The following is a 6,295-nucleotide window of genomic DNA, read 5'->3' as shown; positions in this document are numbered from 1 at the left end:
ACTTACTTTTCTATCAAAGACTTTACTTGGCACAACAAAACATAAAACTAAGATAAGGAGAGGTTGCTACAGTAGTAAACAACTTCCAAGACACAAATATAAAACAAAAATACTGTAGTAAAAACATGGGTTGTCTCCCATAAGCGCTTTTCTTTAACGCCTTTCAGCCTAGGCGCGTGAAAGTGTATCTCAAGTGTTATCGAAGGGTGGTGCACCTACAGCGGGGTTTGGAGTTTTCTCAACCATGCATAGTATATTGGATACATAAGTTTCAGCGTCTCCTTTTCATTAGTCTTGGGCTTGCTACTCTCATCAAACAAATTTTCAGGAACAAGCCAAGCATAGTTATGTTCTAGTGCATCATTCATAGCTAGGAGTTTACATGGTATTGGTGCTTTGATCTCCCCACCATCATTAGCATTATTAGTGTACCTTATCCTATCCATATCCATTTTTTCAAGGAGACTAACAAAATTAGTATGAGAACCAAGCATATTAAATTTAGCGAAGACTTTTCTAGCTTCTCTTGCTAGACCACCAAATTCTCTAAGAAGGGTTTCTAAAACAAAATCTTTCTTTTCCCCCTCTTCCAAATCACCAAGTGTAAGAAACATGTGTTAGATTATAGGATTGAGATTAACAAATTTAGTTTCCAACAAGCGAACTAAAGCAAGACAGCAGCAATTTCATAAGTAGGAGCAAGTTCTACCAAGTGTCTATCTTCAAAATCTTCAACGGTACTAACATGGGTGAAAAATTCTTCTATATTGTTCCTCCCAATTATAGACCCTTGTCCTACCGGTATGTTTTTTGTGGTAAAATTAAAAGGAAACATGATGAATCAAGTAAAGTAAATGCAAGTAACTAATTTTTTTGTGTTTTTGATATAGAGTGCAAGACAGTAAATAAAGTAAAGCTAGTGTTGACTGCCAAAACCCACCGGCGGGCAGCGGCCTTGTTCCCCAGGTGTCAATGCAGGCATGAACCCACTATCGAGCATAAATACTCCCTCTTGGAGTTAAAAGTAAAAACTTGGCCAGAGCCTCTACTAGAAACGGAGAGCATGCAAGATCATAAACAACACATATGTAATAACTTGATAATTAACATGACATGGTATTCTCTATCCATCGGATCCCGACAAACACAACATATAGAATTACGGATAGATGATCTTGATCATGTTAGGCAGCTCACAAGATCCAACAATGAAGCACAATGAGGAGAAGACAACCATCTAGCTACCGCTATGGACCCATAGTCCAGGGGTGAACTACTCACTCATCACTCCGGAGGCGACCATGGCGGTGTAGAGTCCTCCGGGAGATGAATCCCCTCTCCGGCAGGGTGCCGGAGGAGATCTCCAGAATCCCCCGAGATGGGATCGGCGGCGGCGGCGTCTCGCAAGGTTTTCCGTATCGTGGTTTTTCGCATCGTGGGTTTCGCGACGGAGGCTTTAAGTAGGCGGAAGGGCGGAGTCGGGGGCCGACGAGGGGGCCACACCATAGGGCGGCGCGGGCCCCCTAGGCCGCGCCGCCACGTGGTGTCGCCACCTCGTGGCCCCACTTCGTATGTTCTTCGGTCTTCCGGAAGCTCCGTGGAAAAATAGGCCCCCGGGTCTTTGTTTCGTCCAATTCCGAGAATATTTCGTTACTAGGATTTCGAAACCAAAAACAGCAGAAAACAGGAACTAGCACTTCGGCATCTTGTTAATAGGTTAGTTCCAGAAAATGCACGAATATGACATAAAGTGTGCATAAAACATGTAGGTATCATCAATAATATGGCATAGAACATAAGAAATTATCGATACGTCGGAGACGTATTACACACCTAGAGGGACTGGAGGGACCGGTACGCCTCCGACGCTTAACAACCAGCCGGTCGGGACGTGGTAGCCCGGCGGGCAGGGGTAGTTCGAGGCGCAAAGCGCCTCCACCTCCCGGGGGGTTAGAGATACGATGGAAGCCATGGGAGAGAATGATGAGGTTTGCAGATATGAGTCTAGATGTGATATGTAAATGGTGGCCAAGCCTACATATATATAGTGAAAAAATGGCGGGAAGACAGAGGCGGGAAGCGGTGGAAAGCGCGGGAAGAAAATAGGCGGGAAGGCAGAGGCAAACCTTTAGTACCGGTTGGTGGGTGCAACCGGTACTAAAGGTGTTTTTCTGTCATGTAACAAAACTGTCGGTGGGATAAGGACGCGTGGGTAACCATTAGTACCGGTTGGTGGGTGCAACCGGTACTAAAGCTGTCGGCAGGATAAGGATGCCCTGCTCGATGAGATAAAGTATGTAGCGCACGACGCCCTGTCGGTGGGATAAGGACGCGTGGGTAACCTTTAGTACCGGTTGGTGGGTGCAACCGGTACTAAAGTTGTCGGCAGGATAAGGACGCCCTGCTCGATGAGATAAAGTATGTAGCGCACGACGCCCTGTCGGAGGAAGAAGAAGACAAAGTAGAAGCGGCGACGTGCCTATAAAAGGAGCATCGATACGCCATGGGAAGCAGCTCAACAAGCCAACATGGATGGAGAGTTTCATCACCATGGATGGAGGAAAGGGTTGGGAAATCTCCCGTGGAGGAACTTGTCGAAGATGCCCTTGGTGCACACGCCCTATGGCATCTTCGGAAGTTCCGCCTCGGAAAAATTTCCCTGCAAGCCCGTGAAAGACTCCATCTCCTCTAACAATGTTGGGGAAAGGGTTGGGAAATCTCCCGTGGCGGAACTTGTTGAAGATGCCCTTGGTGCACACGCCCTATGGCATCTTCGGAAGTTCCGCCTAGGAAAAATTTCCCTGCAAGCCCGTGAAAGACTCCATCTCCTCTAACAATGTTGGGGAAAGGGTTGGGAAATCTCCCGTGGCGGAACTTGTCGAATATGCCCTTGGTGCACATGCCCTATATATGGCATATTCGGAAGTTCCGCCTCGGAAAAATTTCCCCGCAAGCCCGTGAAAGCTACTTAACTAGTAAAACAAGCCAACCATCTCCATTGTTAATATCTTACATACGAGTAACATCATTACACAAAAGTGATTTCCATATTGAGATACACAAGTTATGATCCCTATATGTAGCTAGCTAGTCTTCCGAGTTTTCTTCGTCTCGTTTCCCTTTCTTCTTCATTGCGACGCAACCATGGACAATCTTCATTGTTTAAGATGATGCTTGGGTCTATTTTTACCTTGAAGGGTGGAATATCGTCAAACTTATTATAATCTTCTGACATGTCTGTCTTGTCCTCTACTCCCGCGATGTTTCTTTTTCCTGAAAGAACTATGTGCCGCTTTGGCTCATCGTATGATGTGTCCTCTTGCCTTTTTTTTCCGGTTTGCTAGACATATCCTTCACATAAAAAACCTGAGCCACTTCACTGGCTAGGATGAATGGTTCGGTGTCGTACCCTAGATTCTTGAAATCCACTGTAGTCATTCCGTACTGCGGGTCTACCTGTACCCCGTCTTTCAGGTTGAACCATTTGCACCGGAACAAAGGGACCTTGAAATTAGGTCCTGTTATCACCAGAATTTGACCGGATCAGAGGTGGGCCACGATGGAAGATGGGCTTGAAGATTATACATGGGAGGAATACATGAATCGGCCTTATATACCAAGTTTGGGCTAGTTTGCCCATGTATCTGTAACATAGTAGGATACGTGTCGGTTAGATAGAGTTTGGGCTCGTGCCCGGTTGGGATTATTCCCACGTTAGAAAGTCTACGGACTATAAATATGTATCTAGGGTTTATGAAATAAACAACAATCACGTTCACCACAAACCAATCTAGGCGCATCGCCAACTCCCTTGTCTCGAGGGTTTCTTCCGGTAAGCATCATGCTGCCTAGATCGCATCTTGCGATCTAGGCAAGACACGTTTATTCGTTGTTCATGCGTTGCTCATACTGAAGCCTTTTTGATGGCGAGCAACGTAGTTATCATAGATGTGTTAGGGTTAGCATTGTTCATCGTATCATATGCTGTCGTCGTGCAACCCTTAGACGTCTAGCCGTCCTTACATCTATCTTAGGTGTAAGGGCGACACCCCGCTTGATCTTTATTTAGTAGATCCGATCCGTTATGATTGCTCCTTGTTCTTCAAGGATTAGTTTAATATCTGCATGGTTAGGCCTTACAAACGGGTTGAAGGATCCAGTGGCGCGTAGGGTGTAGTTTGCTAGCCCTAGACAGGATGTTCCGAGGATCAACTTCGTGTTGGTTTTTAGGCCTTGTCTAGGGTCGGTTTACCATCACCGTGCGTGGCCGCCAGGCTCAATCACGAGTAGGATGTTCCGATTATGCGGTGAAAACCCTAAATCGTAATAGGTCGTTTTAGCTTTATCTTGATCAAGCAGGACCACCATCTGATCGTACACCTCGTACGCATCATGGGTGGATCGGCTCCTTGAGCCGATTCACGGGACAACCCGAGAGCCGATCGAGGCTCGTATTTAATGTTTACGTGTATGCCATGCAGGAAACTAAGCGAGGCACATCCAACACCTTCCTGACCAGGTATAGGTCAGGTGGCACGCCCTTGCATCAGCATCGGACGTGCGTGCCGAGTCTTTACGGGCCGCGCTCGGAGGGACCAGGGCCAGCCGCAGTCCTGGGAGCCTTCCGGCTCTACAGTGTTGCCCGTCGCTGCTCGCCGGTGGGTTTCTGACCGCAACACATTCTGGCACGCCCGGTGGGACAATCTTCGACATCAACCGCATCGCCATCTACATCTGAGATGGCGGAAGGCACTCCAGTCAAGTACGAGGATCTGACCGAGGAGCTCAAGAAGAAACATGACGAGGTCAAAGCGATCCTCGAAGCCGATCTCATCGGCTCTTTTCACAGAACCCGCTCACATGGCATCAGGTGGAAAGGGTTCTCACCGAGGCGCGCTCGATGGAGTGGACCTGTCCGCCTCGTTAGAAGAACGCACCAGGTCGCTGCGTCAGGAGATTAACTTCATGGTAGCTCATTCGCTACACCGCCATTCTGAGAGCCTGGTGAACACTTTGGAGCGTGTCGCTCTGCGCGTGATCCAGGAAATCATGAGCCATCAGTATTCTCCGTCAGGACCAGCTCTGGGGACTCACCAAGGGGAGATGCCACTCCAGTACCGATCACCGCTGCCATTCGCGTTGGCAGCGCCAGAAGTGCCGAATTCACCGGCATCCGCCGTTAACATGGTGGAGTGCACTTACCCTGAGGGTGCCAGCCAAGATTCTCGTTCAACATCAACATGATAGGTCTCGGGCACCACCCTGGTAAGGACAGAGACGAGGGCAGCTGCTCTCACAGCGAAGACAAGGAGGAAGCTGTTCCACGCGATCGGCCCCGACACCTCCAAAAAATCCTGGTTACAATCAAGATGAAGGCCGATTCCAGCGATCGGCCCGCATTATCCGTACCACACGCTCTCCCTGTGTTTGGTGTCGACCTCACGAGTGACGGAAAGCTTAGGATATGGGTTTACATCGGCTGATGAGCTAGAGGAAGTCGACATCGGTCCTGGGGATAAGCCGCGACCAACTTTTATCAGCAAGAAGTTAGATCCACATCTTAGGGGTCAGATGATAGCTCTGCTAAAAGAATACCCAGATTGCTTTGCATGGGATTACACAGAGATGCCTGGGTTGGACAGGAGCATCATTGAACATCGGCTTCCCCTTAAGAAAGGGTTTCGGCCGTTCCAACAACGAGCACGTCAGATGAAGGCCGAAATTCTAGAAGAGGTCAAGAAAGAGATCGAGAAGATGTTAGCCGCCGGGTTCATTAGGCCATGCAGGTATGCTGAATGGATCTCCAGTATCGTTCCTGTAGAAAAGAAAGACGGCCGATGGCGTGTGGCCATCGATTTCCGAGATCTTACCGGAGCCACTCCAAAAGATGAGTATCCGATGCCCGTGGCAGAAACATTGATCAATGCAGCTGCCGGCCACAAGGTGTTGAGCTTCATGGATGGCAACGCCGGGCCGTAACCGGATCTTCATGGCTCCGGAAGATATACACAAGACCGCATTCAGAGTACCGAGGCGATAGGCTTGTTTGAATATGTGGTCATGATCTTTGGGTTGAAGAATGCTGGTGCAACGTACCAAAGAGCCATGAATTATATATTTCACGATCTGATCGGCAAGTTGGTGGAAATCTACATCGATGATGTGGTAGTTAAGTCTGTCTCCATGGAGGGACACTTGGATGATTTGCGACGCATCCTAGACCGAACTCGGAAGTTCGGACTGAGAATGAATCCAAAGAAGTGTGCTTTTGGTGTGACGGCCGGTCAGTTCCTAG

Source organism: Lolium rigidum, chromosome 4 (assembly GCF_022539505.1).
Source record: "Lolium rigidum isolate FL_2022 chromosome 4, APGP_CSIRO_Lrig_0.1, whole genome shotgun sequence".
In the NCBI taxonomy this organism is placed as follows: Eukaryota; Viridiplantae; Streptophyta; class Magnoliopsida; order Poales; family Poaceae; genus Lolium; species Lolium rigidum.
This window is presented reverse-complemented; position numbering follows the sequence as displayed.